This window comes from Cygnus olor, chromosome 12 (assembly GCF_009769625.2).
Source record: "Cygnus olor isolate bCygOlo1 chromosome 12, bCygOlo1.pri.v2, whole genome shotgun sequence".
Taxonomy (NCBI): domain Eukaryota; kingdom Metazoa; phylum Chordata; class Aves; order Anseriformes; family Anatidae; genus Cygnus; species Cygnus olor.
This window is the reverse complement of record NC_049180.1, coordinates 14,383,722-14,401,201: the sequence shown is the minus strand read 5'-3', so window position 1 is coordinate 14,401,201 and position 17,480 is coordinate 14,383,722. Positions and strand designations below refer to the sequence as shown.

At 36.3% G+C, this 17,480-nt stretch overlaps 1 long non-coding RNA gene across 2 annotated transcripts in view; it reads right to left on the bottom strand.

The window, feature by feature from the left end:
* Positions 1 to 6,981: 6,981 nt before the first annotated feature.
* LOC121076474 overlaps positions 6,982 to 17,480 on the bottom strand; it is a 59,970-nt gene continuing 49,471 nt past the window's right edge. The window contains exons 6-7 of one of the 2 annotated variants that reach the window (XR_005823531.1): positions 13,469 to 13,563; positions 6,982 to 7,341 (exon numbers count right to left, since the gene is read on the bottom strand). This is a non-coding gene — a long non-coding RNA (uncharacterized LOC121076474). Of the gene's footprint in view, positions 7,342 to 10,745; positions 12,370 to 13,468; positions 13,564 to 17,480 lie in introns of those variants that run through there. The other variant, XR_005823532.1, reaches the window with a different exon arrangement.

The following is a 17,480-nucleotide window of genomic DNA, read 5'->3' as shown; positions in this document are numbered from 1 at the left end:
CATAATTCTGTCTTTGCTGGTAACTTGCTACAGTGCTTTGAGCAGAACCTGACTGTCAGTTTTACTTTTTTTCTGCTTTCTATTTGTTTCAGGTCTACATTAAATTTAGGTGATGTTTATACAATGCTATGGAATATGCTAGTATACTGACTCCTAAATGTTCAAAAATTACTCCGTATTTCTTCCTCTAACTGCATGCAATTGTGAAGCTTGCTTACAAAGGCTGAATTTTTAACAGAAGAAAATGGGATGTTCTCAGTGGACAATAGCTTTTGAGCCTTCTGTTTGTTCATTTAAATCTGTTTTAACTACAAGGACATAGAAACATAATGGATTTTAATTGGGGAGTAGGAGGGGGATTTACAGAATACTCGATGATACCATGACTGTGAGGCTGTAACTGCTTTAACAAAGTTTCATGGAAATTTTTAGAAAACAGTTCTACTTTGTACGGAAATACCTGGGAAATTTGGCATTCAAACACTGGCAACAGTATCTAGAATCACAGCTTTCCTCCTGGGATATGCTGCTTCTTGGGTTAAAATTCTGTGTGTCAGGGACTCTTAGGCCATCAAAATCAGTATGTATTTCATTCCTGGGGAATAACAATAGGATTTAAAGATGAATGGAATGCTGTCTGGAATGCAAACCTCGGCTATGGCTTCGCAATACAGATGATAATGGAGCCACTAGAGGGAGGAGTATCTCAAAGATTGGCAGTGGGGTGTCCTGGCTATGGATGGCAAAGCTTGGTCAGGGCAGTGGAAGTGAAGGGAAAAGTAAAACATTCCCTTCCTAAGCATGATGGAACCAAGGAAATTATCACCTGACCTGAATCTATTTCATTTTAATGACAGATTTATGGCATTTTGTCTTGCTACTTCGATTTCCCTATCCTTTGTTAGAAAGGGGTTATGTAGGAGTATGCAGAAAACTTTGTAATATTGGGGGATGTAAGCAGAGCTGAAGTGTCTCCTGTCCTGCAGAAATCTTTCCTATACTGAAAAAAACCATCAGTTCCTAAGAAACTGAATCAGGAGGATTAATGCTTAATTTGTTCTGATGACATTTCTTTCAAGACTTACCCTGGATTAAGTGAGGTTCGCTAATAAGACACCGTCAGTTCATGGGAAAGAACTGTGTGTACAGCTTTATGTTTCTTGCTCTTCGGCAGTCAGTAGCATTAGAGGTTTGTTCCCCACATTGGTAATAAGAAGGCAGCAATACTAGCTCGTTTCACATCTGCTAGTTTTTTTTTTTTTTTTTAATGACTTGTGTTTGAGCAGCTAGAACTGACTGGAGTGTGCTTTTAAGTCTGAGTGTGATCTGATGCTGTTTTTTGAAGTAGTTGGGAGCTAAAAGATGGGAGAATTCATGTATACAGATGCTTGGCTTTCTGGTGTTCTGGTTCAGATATGTTGTGATTTTCTTCCACAGATTTTTTGAATACCTTTTGTTTAATGGTTTTGCTGTACAGATGGGCTGTTTTAAAGATAAAATAAATGATCCTCATAAACATGAGAAGAATTAGGACTTTTACAGTATGGGTTGAATTTACTTGCGTTTGGGTGGCTTTCTGGTAGATCTGTGGACAAATTACTTAGAAATGAAACCATGAATTGGCTTGGGAAATAAGTCATTATATGTGGAAAAGTTCAAATTATCCAGTTCTTCTGCATGGATATCGACTCTGATTTATGTTTTTGTTTGTGAAAGCTCTGCAAATTTCTCAGGGTGACGTAATGCAGACTTTTATGTTTTATATTAAAAACACAGTAGAGGGCACTAGTATATAACAGTTACAGGATTTGTTGGGGGTAATGTTGAAGGGCATGTGTGCTGATTTCACCTGAGAAGTCCAGGCAGGATTACACTGAAGACCTGAGATATGCAAAATATGTCCTGTTTTTGAGCATTTCTAAGCAGATTCTACTTTTAGAAGAACTTCAAATAGACAAGGATTGTTCTATCTAGATGTAAAAGGCAAGAAACTTCAGCTTGATTCAAACTCTGAGTGAAAGAACCTGAGGCATGAATTATACGTCCACTCCCCTCTACATGCTTGGATTAAATCCGAAATTGAACGTTGCTGCTGGAAGTCCGAGCAGAAGCGTGGCAGCTGTTCACCAACAACAGAACATACATCTAATCTGTTGAATTTTAAAGGTTTGTTATCTGTCTATTGGGCACATACTTCTCTATCAACATACATTCTTTTTTCAAGAACTATACGGAGTGTCTGTATAAATGTATTTCATAGTACTGTATACCGAGTATAAGGGAAAATGTTAAAAAATAAAATTCTGTGAATGCAGCTGGATCTGTTTTCTTACTGTGCGGCTGAACAACGGACAAATCTCAAGTACCTCTAAGTTTTCACTTAACTTTTTACCACTGACTCATACTTAGTAACATTTCTGGGAAGACAAAATTATTGACCAAACTGTAATTGTGTATCTAACTAAAAATGTCACCTTATGTGAGTAAAGTGTAAGGATCCACAAAGTCATCAAGCCAGATGGCAAACTGAGCTGCGTGAAAATGCTCTGCCTACAGGCTAGGTATTTTCATTGCTATTATTATCTTTGAAACTCTGTTTTGTCTGAGATGGTCAAACAAGCATTCTAGTATAGGTCTAAGCAGTTTGAATAAGCTGAGCCAGGAAGACTGCTATTATATCTTCACTTGCTAGCAGATTCTTTGTAGCTGTATAAAAAAGACAGGATGGAATGTAGAAAGTTTCATTAAATACTTAAACTTAGCCCAAATGGGAAGACATTTTTCTTCTAGCGAGTAACTTGGTATTTTTCTTTTCTCTTTTCTTTTCTTGTATAGAGTCGAGATATGGCAGCCAAAAAATAGCCAGTCTTTTTATTGTGTATATGTTTCAACAGGTAGCCTACATCCTAGATAAGAGAGTCACAACAGCTCTTCTGCTGTAAAGTGCAGGAGGCAAATAAACTGAGGTGAGTGGTTGTTTTTGTTTTTTAAAGCATCTGGATGTACATGTAGATCCAAATCTGTGTCCACATGATGTTTTGGAAGGTTTATTAATTTGATTGTGGATGTAACAATGTTTATTATAACTTAGTAAGGCTCCTTTCTAACGAAAATGAAGTTTTGGTTTTTTTTCCTCCCACCTTTCTTGGCCCAGAGAATGGTAGAACTTTCAGAATCCGTGGTTCTTTGGCCTTTGAGTGCAATTTTCATAATTCAGTGGTAACAGATCTGTCTTCTGCAGGTGCCATTCTTAAGCTTTGGCTGTTCTGTCTTGGTCAGATGGACAAGAATCAAAGCTACTCATTCCAACTCAATGGATATTTTTCCTATGCTGCTTTGTATTTCAGCCACACCTTTGGTGTATCTGCTAGTAAGTCCCATCCTCAACCTATATTAATATTGGAGATTAAATTCTCATTTGTTTTAGTTCTGGTGATCTTAGAAATCTAGCATCAGAGCCTTTTAACATTATGGCATATTGGTGCTTTTTTACTAGCTGTTTTCTTGATCCACATCCTGCCTACAACTTAAGACACTGAAACACCTCCAAACCAAAATGAAGGTGGCAACACTGCTGCTGTTGCGAGTGTTTTTTTAACTGCTATTTGAGGCTGGCTTTGAGGTGTTGTGTGCAAATGTATGTGGATAGTACCTGAAGAGGAAGAAAGGCTGCTCAATGGCTGTAAAGACATTGAAACAGAAGAACCAGCAAGATTCACAGCCATACTTATAACAGATTTTATGTGCCTGATCTATTTCCTCATGCCCCACTGAAGAAACAGTAGGGAGTATTTTAAGAGTGCCATTGAAATTAGAAGAATTAGAATTCCAACAGAAGGCCAAGAAATACTTTAGAGCTGAAATATGACTCTCACCGAACTGAGCATGTGCCTTCATTCTTCAGAGACTTTTTGTTAGTATCTCCTATGTCTCTTATTTAAGTAAGTATTAGTAGCTTTTTCATTGACGTCATGACCCAGCAGACTAAAGATGACAGCAGAATCTAAAAACAGATCTGAGAGACAATGCTGGCAAGGGGCAATGATAAAGGGTCCCTGCCTATCCACATGACCAGGACACAGTTTCATGGACTAAATATGCACAAAACAAAAACACGTACCTGTAGGTCCCAAGACATGGATTGGCGCCCCCTTTACACAATTCAGGTATTTGTAAGGATCTTTGGAAGGTGAAATTGTGTAGTGAAATGCTAAAGAGGTTTGAGCGAGGGCAAAATGATAAAGCAAAGGACATCTTAATCTGCTACATGTGTGAGATCCTCACTTCTGTTGTACCCGCTTAAGTTTTGAGCTCTTGCAACATCTCTAGATGCAGGACACTACTGTTCAAAATCCTTTAGGCAGAATCTAGTTGTGTACCTTTAACTCCAAAGTTACTGTCTTGTCATTGATCACCTGAACAAATCACCTGCTAAAAGACAAAGCTGGCATACCATTTCTTTTACAAGAAAGAATACTTGAGAAAAATGTAGTTTGTGAACAGATGCATTTTCTGTATAACATTCCTTGTTAGTAATTTTGTCCTGTTCAACTAACTAATCCTAGTCAAAGATACTGCATTTTTGATTTTTCATCTATTTGTAGGTATTGCAGTATATGCCACTTCACATTTTCACAGAAACATAGACTGGTTTTGGTTGGAAGGAACCTTAAAGATCATCTAGTCCAACCACCCTGCCACAGGCAGGGACATCTTCATTAGATCAGGTTGCTCAAAGCCCCATCCAGCCTGGCTTTGAATCACTTTCAGGGATGGGGCATCCACAATCTCTTTGGGTAACCTGTTCCAGTGCCTCACCACACTCATAGTAAGGGATTTCTTCTTTATATTTATCTAATCTACATCTACCTTCTTTTAATTTAAAACCATTAGCCCTTGCCCTATCGGTAAGGGTCCTAGTAAAAAAATCTTTCCCCAGCTTTCTTATAGGCTGCCTTTAATAATTGAAAGGCTGCAATCAGACATCTGCAGAGCCTTCACTTCTCCAAGCTAAACACCCCCAGCTTTCTCAGACCTTCTTCATAACAGGTGTTCACACATTTTGTATGTTACTAGTACGTATTTGTGTTTCATTTGTACTTCTATTGCAGACTAGAAACAATGAAGAAAAATATAACTAAAATATGATGTCATCTGGAATATAAATGACAAAGCTAAAAAAACTACACCCTCCATTTTTAAATCCTTCAATTTAAGGATTTTTAAGGATTTCTTGGAAGGATTTTTAAATCCTTCAATCTAGTTTTGACTCCCCTAATCCAGTCATCCAAACTCTCTTCCCTGCCGTCGAGTCTAGCCTTTCCAGCCTGGTTCCTGTCATTGAGCCCTAGCTTTTTTTCCCCCCACTTAAATGGTTAATAAAATTTCAACACTTTAAGCTTAAATAAGCCTTCCAAAGCCAAACACTGCAAGAAAATCTTCCATACAGACAGAAGCAAATTGATCACAATTAAATGTTATGCACAATTTCTTTTTGGAGACAGAACAAATGCTTCAATAATGTCAAATGGAGTTCAAGAAACCTATTCTTTCTTAGCAGGGAAAGATAGAAATACAAAAGAAAAGCATATGGAAAGACAGAATTCAGCTTGGATCTGAAGGGTGTAAGGCAATCAGAAGAGAAAGAAATGAAATGTTATTTCATGTCAGAAAGGCAGGAGGAGGAAGTGGGAGGCTGGGCTGGTAGAACGATGTCTGTCAGGGTATAATGTATTTGCATTTGCTTTTAAAATGTACTTCATCAAAGCAGAAGAAGAATTCTGACTCTGGGTGAGATAAGGAAAAAACTAGTAGCTAGCTGGACTGCAGTTACTGGAATTTGACTAAACTATATCAAAATCTGCCTAGCAAGTGCTAATTTAAAGCTCTTTGGACTCTCAACTAGAAAGCCCCGGCAAGCAGAGACTGATGTTGGATTGATGAACAGTAAGGACTGCAGCTGTTTGGGAAACCTCGAGTTGTCAAATACTTTGATATAAATCAAAATGAAGCTAAAACTTCATTCTGGAATTTTGGTTACCTTCAGAGCTTGCAGTTTCAAAAATACTGTCTCTTTTTTTTAAATAAAGTTGCCTTAAGATCTAATGTGTAATCAGTTGCTGTCCACAGCTCTGCAGTGCCCAAGCTATTGCCAGTCTCTGTGCAGGAAATCAAACTCTTCCAGCTCAATGGCTTACTAAATTCACTATGTAATGGTGTTTTGAAAGAATTAATCTTTGAGACTATTTTTTCTGGACACAAGAAGAGCTTCTCCTAACTTTTGAGAACAGAGCTCAACCATAAACCACTGTTCCTGTTGTCTTCTTAAAAGTCACCAAAATGACAAGTGTTTTAATGGACATAGTATTATACTCTATTAGAATCTTTACAAATCAGTAGTTGGATACTTGTAGCTGTGCTACAGGGCTGTAAAACCATTCCAAATTGCTATTTGCTATTCAACAAGCATTTGCAGAGAAATCACTGTTTTCTACTGAGCTGTGTGTAATCTATGCAGGCAGTGAATCAGCACAGGAACATGTTTAACTTCACTGGACAGCCTCCTTTGCAAGGTACTTGTTTCAACGCACAGCATCCATCTTTCCAGTCCTCTCTGCACAATACCACCTTTCTGTAAGTTACTGACTACTTGTAATCGGTGCAGAAACTTGTCTCAGTAACAAAGTTAAAAACGTAATTATGAAATGCCAAGTAATTTTAAATAGCTGTAACAGGTAATTGTCAACCCACTGCATTTACAGTTCAGGACAAATCTATAATACTCATTAACTTTTCTAAATAAGGGACCCTATTTCAAAATGTATGTGGGAAGCTATGCACAAATGCAGTCAGTAGGAATTTGTATGCTAACCTCCCACATCGCATTAAAATGTCCTGGACCACAGGAGGTGGTATATAGGGGTGGGTGGGCAAACTTCAGAATAGAGGAAGGTACTGAATCAGTTGAAAATTCTCCTTGCTCTTTATTTATGTATTCAATTACTTGTTCCATTTTTTACCTCCCAAGCATTCATACTTCACAGGGTTATTTCAAGGCTGAATAAAAGTGCTACATTCTTGATGTAAGCCTGTCTTTACTCCCACTTCCTCTTCACTTTAAATTTAACAAACAAAATTGTGCTGAAAAATGATGAACCAACTCCCAAAACAAGGCAACTCGAAGCCTGCAGTTGTCAGTTGGGATCCAGGATTCACAGAAATGTACTATTCTGCTACAGCTGAATTGGAAGACATCTGTACTTTATGGTACACCAACATGTACTGTTGTGCTACAGATCACACAACAGGAGAGATAATCAAGAGCATGAAGGTCTTATATATCTGAAAGAAAAGCAAAAATGAGAAGGTAGGGGCCAGCACAGAAAATGTAATTAAAGGTGGAAAAATTGGGTATGGCTTTTGTATTTTAAAGCAAGCTGTTTTATAGCAAGCAAGTTTTATAACTATAATTGGAAAAGCTTTGGTTCTGATAAAGAGAGTAGAAAAGAGCATCATAGGAATTGAGTCTTGAGGCGGTAACAATGACTTAGATTTTATCAGGGAGATTTACCTATGCATAAAGGCAGACATGCCATGCAGAGCTTTTAAATCACACCTCTATCTCCTAGAAATGCAGCAGCGACCTATCATTTTCACTAATGTACAAAAAAGATCGCTTCATACAAGCAGCATTATTTTTGCTAATTGCTATTCATATCAATTTACACATGATCTATAGATTACATTATAATACATACTGTAATATAAGCTTTCAGTGGATAAGGCAAGAGGCACAACTTTTCCTCGTTCATACAGGTGTTAGAACTGCCTGAGAGTTTGCAAGTGAATTATTCATTGGCTAAAAGCCCATCCTATTAAAAAAGTAGGATGTGTTTTTTAACGCAGGGCAGCTATAAAAGAGGAAAACAGCTATGTGGCTGCATGATCGTAGAGCAACAAAGCACCAGGGCTAGCTCTTTGGACAGACTATATTCATACCCTGACTGGTGACTGTAATTTTAAGCAGTCACAATTGACTCCAAACTTCGGTGTTTATGCATTTTTATGCATATTTTACACAAAATTCAAACCTCTTTAAAAGTCTTCTCATTAGCTTTACTGCCAATTCTACTCACTGTGTGAGACTTGCATTGAAATAATAGCCCAAATATAGAAGAAAACATATCTTACAATTTGTTACTGAATTGTCTGTTTCTAGTAATCTGCAAAATTCTGCCTTAGAAAATTACATTTATCTCAGAGACTTATTAGATAATGTTTTAAAATTAGCTTGTGTCTTTAAATTGCAGTTCCAGAATGGCACTGTTTGGTTATAGATGTTTCCCAAACCAGTACTTATCCTCTTAATGAGCCCTTGATGATAGTGTATAATTAGATGTACAGGGGCGACTCAATTACTACAAATACGTTTGGGTGCATGGATGCTGGCTGAAGCAGTCAACTGATTTGAACATCCAGTCAGATGCAACTGCCTTTTATCAAAGACCACTGAGAATCAGCTTCTTACAGTCTGTAAAGCTAATGAGACTATCGCAGCTTTTCATATTCCACCACAAAAATAGTTCATCCCTGCTAGAGGAAAAATTATTATTTAAATCAAACTGTCTTTCATTTGTGTTGCTGCTCAGCTCAAGAATATTTTTGATTAGTTGGGATTCTGGGGGAAAGGGGTTGTCTTTACTTGGAAAACTGCTGACCAAGTTGCTGACATGCAAGGAGGAGACAAGACAGGGGTCTTCCCATCCCTGTTCCTTCATTCAGAGCTGCTGGAACCAGTGTATGAGCCCATGAACTGATAGAAACTTTCTTACCCTACACCTGATTTCCAGTGTTTTATTTCCATGTTGCTAATAACATGCAATGTCTTTGTCTTTCCACAGATAAAACCCAAAAAGGGGAAGAATAGAGAAACATTTACCTACCTGGCAAGGCTGACGTGAGGATAACTTGACTCTTATCTACCTGTATTTACCTGTGAAGAGCTAAATGCTAAGTATTCTTTATTGTTTAATTTTTCTTCGCTAAAATCTTTTCATACAGCCTTTCCCCTCCCCATTTATTTCGGTGATGCTTTTGCTAACTATAGTACAGTTCTAACCTACAACACATCCATGAAGAATAGAGCAGCTCCATGGAAACTAAGATATTCCTTCTGAGACTGACATTTTTTTCTTCATCTAACTGCCAGTTACCAGATGATCTGGAATAGCTAAAGCATTGACTCAGGCTGAGTATGCAGACAAGAATGTATTTTGCTAGTTTGCTTTACAAATCATTTTCCATATTTAAGTGCTACTATTATCTTCTGCAGTTGGAAACTAAAATAGGAAAGCTGCCAATTACATATTTTTTCTATTATAGCAAAACATGCTCATGAAGCAAACAAGCTCACTGTTTTTGCTGCAGAACAGAATGCAGAGTTATAAAATTCTTAATATTCTTATTTACTCTAGAAGTTAACATAGAGCTCCTAAGGCTGACTGATGATCAGATTCTTCCCTTCATCTTTAGATAAAAATAATTTACGTACTGGAAAAATTAACAATTGCTCCCCACCATGAAACCCCAAAAGACAAAAATGACTAATAAAGCATCTGAGATTGACTAAACAATACCACCTGGTACTCACATCCAAATTCAAAACATCACACAAAATAAACTTCAATCAGACACAGGCGAGGCTTGTCTTCAGAAAGCTTGTATTCTTAAGTAGTAATATTATCACACAAATACCACTTAAGTGAAGAAATTAATTTAGTTACTTAAGATAGATTCCTACGAAAAGGTTTTGCATTTGAAAGATGTCAGTTCTGCATACCATGTAATTAATTGTTTATTATGCAAATATTTTTTGGAATATCCATTTAAAAACACTGCAAACAAAAATATTTATGAAAATTTTAAATAGCAAGGATGGAAGTTTTCTTTCATTTACAAAGCCACTTCCAGTTCAGCAGTAGTCTAAACATTGAAAGCAGAAAATGTAAATATTTTAATGCATATCTTATAAAATTATTCAATTAATTTTTTAGTATGAAAGTAAACTTCTATCACTGAGAGACATCATAACAGTATTAGGCATTATTGTGGTAAAGCCCTTTGAGATTTAGGAACACATTATTTTTGCAGTAAAAATATTTAAAAAATGCTCTAAAGGAAAACTAGAAAATCATCAGTTTGTAAAGTACTCGTGCAGTAGTTATATCTGGGGTGCAGGTTGGGGAATGGAATGCCTTCTGAAACCAGTGGGTATATTAGGTGTAAACCCAGGTTAAAAAAAAAAATCATTTTTGTTAGATAATAGAATTACTCCATATCATATACTTCATGTTATGCCAGTGTAAAACCTGTAGAAATTACCACTAAATTCCATACATCTAAGCACGGTCCTTTTTAATTAGTGTCCTCTTTGGGCCAAAAAGCCCTCCTGTTTACTTCTTTAGTTGTCCTAGATTAGCTCTGACAGTAAGCTCATGGTAACTAATGTCACTGTGGCCTTTGCACTTGATGGTTTACAAAGCAATTCCTGAGAACACAAATGAAAAACTGATCTTTAACCCAGCTGTCAAAGATCTATGACACACAGTGAGGTTAAACTTAAATAAATGCTGGTGTACAAATATAACTCTGATAAGAACTGAAAACCTGCCTAGATGTTCTTGGGCCTTTTGAGGCACATCCTCTCACTGGGGCATGCATAGCAGTTATAGGAGCAGATGTTTTATTTGTGGATGTTTATTGTACAGGGATCAGGTTTCAGGGAAATTATATTGATGAAGACTAGTGTCCAAAACTTCCTGCCTTTCTAGACGTGTGCAGCAATACCAGACAAGCAAAGTGGAAAAACCTAAAGTATGTGTTTCCTTTACACGAAGGTAATTTTCTTGTTTTTTGCTATGAATATTCATTGTATTTTCTGATTCAGCAGTGAATTACTTATCAAGACATGCAAAAAGTGAAAGGCGAATAAGATACCTTGAACCAGCTTTCATTCTCCTGGAAGTTAAAACCACAGATAGTTAACACAAACAGGTTACATATTTTTTTTTGAACACCAGAAATCATTACTGTGAAGCCAACTTTGATGCCTCTTAACATCAGTTATGCAAAGGATTCTATTAAAACCATTCATAAGAGTATTTAAGCTTCCTGTGTTTAGTAGAAACATCAATACAGCATCCTGTAAGATACAGTGATTTTCTTTTTTTATTCTTAAACACATTGTAGGCAAGTTTGAAGCTTGCTAAAGAGAGCTTGCAACTCCTGAAAGTATAGAAGTAAAAAAACTGGTTCTTCACCATCAAATATTTACGGGAAAGTATAGCAGATACATGCTTTGACAAATGAAAATGCATATCACAGATCTTAGACTTTATACTTGTCACATAGCTGAAGCAGTGCGTTAACATTCAATAGACTCCATTACTATAGCAACATGTGCTTGTCAGATCAGAGCTGATTTCATGCAGACACCTCCCATGCAGAAACAATGTGCTAACCCTTTAATACAGATCTCCAGAATTCAACAGGATTTTCATCTATTTTCTTGTATTGTGTAATAACATTAACTTTCTAAAAAGTATCCAGCTCAAGGTAAGCTCTCTGACCTGGATTTGTGCATCTTGCTCTTTACTAAAGCAATGTTCTGAGGCATTTAATGCAGCTAGACACAGAAGAGCATGATCATGGCTACAAGTTTTTCATACAGGAAGTTGTAAGTGAAGTAATCACATATGGACACCTATTTAGTGTTTATACAACAGTACAGAAACACTGGATATCATTCTGTTTCCACTGGGGTCAACAGAGACCCCCTTATCCACCCCCCTTTATTTCAGCAAGAACAAAAGTTTGTTTAATTTTGACCTACAGTCACAGTCTTAAGACACTGAAGTAGCATTATGATAATATACAGATGGCTTAAGTGAGGGAGGGGTGCAGAGCTAAGTGATCTGAGCAAGTTTACATAAAAATTGGCATGAGAAATATTGCTTTGCAGCTTTAAGTTATTAATACATTATTATTACTACATTTACTATCATTTACATTTTCCTTATTATTTGATTAAAAGAAAAAAAATGGCAATACAAAAATCTCAGTTAATGTGGCACACTACCTGGATCCAGGAATTCATCACATGCTCCTAAGCCTGGTTTTCCACTGCAGGATGCTGTGGTTTGGAACCTTTGCATATTTTTATACAGTCACATGTTGCTACACTCAAAAATGTACGCAGATTGAAATGTTAATGGCTCTAGAAAGTCTAAGTGTAAGTTATACTCAATACTGCATTATTCATAATTTTAGATTTTGCTTTCTTTTTCCTACCAAAGTTGGATCGTTCCTTTACTGCAGGACAAACAGAGAGAGAACTATGGCTCAGACACACAACAGTATCTTCAAAAATTGCTAGAATCAACTTATATATACTTGTTTATTTTGTAGCATAATCTCTGTTGGTAGAGCAGATTACTCAAAGGACCGGGTCATTTCTAACAATTTATGGAATAAAAGCTTCATGCAGTTAGAGTTCTTTAAATTCATCCTATACAGCATTTAGTTTACAATGGCATTAAGATTAAAAAAATTATGCTGATTTATTGCCTATCTTCAAACATGAATAGTCACTGTTGTTTGTTTGAAATAAAGCATTCTTAAAAAAAGATCCTTCTTGCAAATACAGTTAAATACCTATTACTATGATCAAACCTCTTTGGTGGGCTCAAAAAAGCCTCCCTGTAGCATTTTTGCTGGAAGACTTATCTATGCATCAGGTTAAGTCACTAGCAATACACATTTCTTAAGAGACACTTATACACTGACACATATCCCACAGAGAATGGCAAACAACAGGTAACTTAGTAAGTTATAGTAGGCTCTTTTCACTTTATATAAAGTGGCACAACTCACTTTTAATGTTACTTATTGAAATAAAGGCTCATGATATGCTCGGATTTCGAATGACTTAAAATATTTTACAATGTTTATTCATATCAGGTAGTTTGCAGAGTCTGATGAGTATTGGTTGCTTGGGGCAATATGAAAGCAAAAAGATTCTAGTGAGATGACTGTAATTTCCCGCATCCAATGTTTTCTGGATTCTTTTCAATAAAACCTGCCAGCCATATCTTTTTTTTTTTTTTTTTTTAAGTGAGGCATTAGACAGGAGAAGAATTCAAACTAACCATGCTCTTTAATCACAATTGACTTTTTTTTTTTTTAAATCTAAGCTGTTATTTAGAACAGTAGTTCCTCATACATTTCAATTTGTAACCCAATCACAATTAGGTTTGTAACCATGAATAAATTAAAATCTGTTGGATTTATGAATCTAAAAGTATGTTCACTGTATTCTTCAACTTGGAAATGAGTTTTTATAAAAGGAATCTCATACCATAGTCAACATGCTTTTTTAGAAATGTTAAGTTACCTTGAAACGTCAAGTTACCTTGAAAATGTTTTGCAACACACCAATCACCACTTCTTCCTTTATTCATAACTCTGATACACTCCACCTCATGTTTTCTTTTTCGTGGTCAATGGCTAAAAAATGAACATATGTACAGTTAAAAAAAAAAAATCAAAAAAACAAGAACACAACCACCACCACATAATGCTCTTGAATCATGTAATTTTTTTTCCTCAAAAATAGAAATTCATGAAAAAATTATCAACTCACTACTTCAAGAAAAGCACCCAGATACAGAATAATATTGCACCAGCATTATTAAGTACTACAGCTAGTGTGGCTGGCATTAAAAAGTGGTGGTTAGAATCAGCCTAAAGCTGCATTTTGGAAAATATGTCAGAACAACAGAAAATCAGGGCTAAGAAAATGAAAGGAAATATGCATCTACTGCATCCCCCAGCAACGAAGCTAGATCACATACACCTAAAGCATCTGCAGCAGTTACTTATATGATTTTTTTAAAGGTCTCTATCAATAGGTATTCCAGTTCTTTCAAGAGCCTAAGGCTCAGTTACAAAGAAAGAAGCAGCCTTATACCCAACCCATAACTAACTGCTACAAAAGTACACAGAAGTCTGTCTTCTCTTCAGTAGATACATGAAAACAATTTATCACCCTTGCCTGGTACATATCGAAAGAATGTTACCACATCATCTGAAGCCTGAAGCAAAGAACAATTGATTCCTATTCTTGCTAGTTTTCTTTGTGAGAGTGTAGTTTCTTAAATGATACTGATGACAGCGGGAGGGAAAAGAGTAACAGCAGGTCACGAAGCCACTTAATCTGCTAAATATGTATTAGCATGACTGCTATCAATCATAAGTCAGCACTGATTAGATGCAGAAAGCCCTAACAAACTCATATATACTGTGATTTTGTAATTTTACCCTATCTTTCTACAAATGTAATACCATGTACGTTTCAAAGTACTGTAAGGAGTATAGAACATTTAAAAACATCCAAAACTGTTATTTAAGATCACATACAAGGCAAGAAATTGAAAAGCCACGTTAAAGATTAGTTGATTACTCCACAAATTCACCTGGGAGAAAATAACACACTTTTTTTTTCCTTTTTTTTTTTCCCCTGCAGCTGCTGAAAAACAACTGTCTGTTTTGCATAGTAAAACTGAGAATTAGCAGAAACAAGCTGTTTCTGGGCAGCTGCTACACTTGCAGGAAAACACTCAGCTTTTTGAAAGAGCTGGAAAAAGATGTGGAACTACAGCTGCACTGTATTCAAGTGAATTCAAGTATGAGATGGCTGCAGCATACAACATTTCCCATGAATACATGAAGGAAAGAGAGCTGGTATAATTCTCCCCCCCACACACACACACTTTAAGCATACTGTGTATATTATTTTATTACTTCTTATTTGCTGATTTTGCACCCTAGTATTTGGGCCAGGAATTGTTAAACACACTTTGTATTTGCAGTAACACCAGACCCTCTCATTAGAATTCTGCTTCCTAAATCTAGTCACTGTAATTACCTTTTAAAATACCCAATTTAACTCTCTCAACTAGGTACAATGACAACGGTCTCTATACCTACCATAGAGAGAACCATGATTAGATTATTCAGAAGTAAACACAATTATAATGTTTACAAGGCATGATCACAGAACAGCTTAGTCCTCCATTAAAGCAATCCAATGTGTAGAACAATGTGTCGCAACATTGACTCTCAGATGTAGCTTATACCTACACAAGTTATATGTAAATCTTTAAAACTGGCAGAATTTCAGGTTTTCAGTACATAATCTACTTCTACAGAATACTACTTCTTTTCAAAAATATGTTTCAAAGATATTCCAAAATATATAGCTTATTATAAAATTAATTTATAGTTTTAGATCTTCCAACACTAAGGTCTGTGGTATTACTTCAGTGCATTTCTTCATTAAACTATAGAACACACTTATTTTGGGGTGAGAAAAGATGCCAACCAAGTGTCCTGGGCTCCAAAAGCTACTTAGAGTATGCAATCCAAATAACCACATAACATGTGTGAGTGTTTATTCAGACTATGAAAGTATGTACACACACACAAATGTAAATGTAACTTGCTATACTTCTGTACCTAGCCTATAATAGGATAGCAATGTTGCCATGGGAACAGGTTCCCAACGGGAGTAGATCACTAAGTGATGACACATGACAAGCAGCACATTTCTGGATCCTTTCTGTATGTTGTGCCAGGGTGGATGGCAAACACGTCAATGCTTAAGGCTACCTGACCTACAATGAGATTCCACTGATCATTTTGCATTACACTTGAAGGCTTCTGTAAAGCACTACTTGTTCCAGTACAGCCTTCCAGGTGTGTACGAACTCCTCCTCTTCTCCCTCATCTTTATATTTACATTTCATCTGTAGTCTCCTGTCTTATCACCAAGCCCTCCCTTTTTGCTTTGTTTTCCCATATATGTACTTATAATGCTCATAAATTCTTTCCATCCACTGAATACCTCCTTTTCTTTCCTTCTCTTTCTCTCTCTGTGTAAGATTTTTTCAGGATCAAGTCCCCTTTGTGCATCATGCAACCTACCTTTCCTCCTAGTGTTGTCCCCTGACAAAACACACAGCACTACACATGGCTCCTCCAACGGGGCGACCTACATACATGCTGAGCCACAGCAATAACACTGGAGCAGTATTTTCATTCAACAAAACTGAATGTGGATCTCTTCCTCCCATCTCCTCATGTACTTCTCCCTTCAAAAGGGCATCTACAGACAAAGTGAGACTGTGTATTTGAAGAAGATAACCTAATGCAAGATTGGTTTGGGATACATTTATATCTATTGTCAACTAGTTCTGTCAGCTCAATTTGTGTGTCAAGTAAAAAAAAAAAAAAAAAAGTGAAAATCTGCCCTGGACATCATCCCAAACCCTTAAAACATGCATTTATTGAAGGCTTTAAACATGGCTTCAGCCTTCTTAGCAGCATATTACAAAGCTATATTCAACACTATATTTTTTTCCAAATAGATACCACCACTGCTTCTTGTCCTATATGCTAAATGAACTATAGTAAAATGAGGTACGTTTTCATTTGTTCTTTCAGAAATCCTCAACAGATCCTTTCCACAGTTTTTTTCCCCACTGTATATGGTAGCAGGTATATTTTACATAAACTGATATGACTTAACCTTTACATCCTAGTATAGTGTTTCAAAAGCTTACATCCCCATAGGCTTTTAAACAGAAAGGTACACAGACACACAACATATTAATAGCTAAAATACAGCACCAGTGCAGCAGTGTTAGAGAAATTTGCTTGCTCAACTCCTTCTTTTTATATGTCCATTAACATTTTACTATAGACTTTTGTAGGTCTTGACATAAGAGATTTCATGCCTTTTTTTTTTTTTTTCCCTTCTGAAGACTCAATATGCATTGAAGAAGTCTATAAACTACTAACTTGCAGGAATAGCATTCTGTCCTCAGGTCTAGAAGCCTTACTGTGCTCTATTGGACACACCAAACCATTAGTCAGACACTGACAGTGTCAAGAAAACTTCAGCTGAACTGGAAGGTAATATATTCAGCTCAGTTTTACTTTTCCAGTTTTCTGATTACTTCTTGTTCCATGATTATTTCTCTGCATCAACATTTGCAGGAATTTCTAAGTCAAATATAGAATTTGTAAATTGCCAGCAGCTCAAGTTCCATCTGGGATCTGAACAATCAAGCTGAGCTCCGTCTGCTCCACACTATGCTTACACCGCCATTACCAAAAAATATTGTGAAATTAGAATTCTACAGACAGATTTCCTAATGATGTACAGGCAGAACAGGACGATTTGCTCTTTCACACTTCTACTATTATTCCAATTATAAATCTCATAAAAACTAATTTTGTAAGGTCATTTTTAAGACTCAGTGAATCAAAATTACACTGAGATTACTAAATTCAAATGCATACACAATAATTATTTAATAACTCTGAGTATAATGGCATGTCTATAGGAATATTCACTGAAC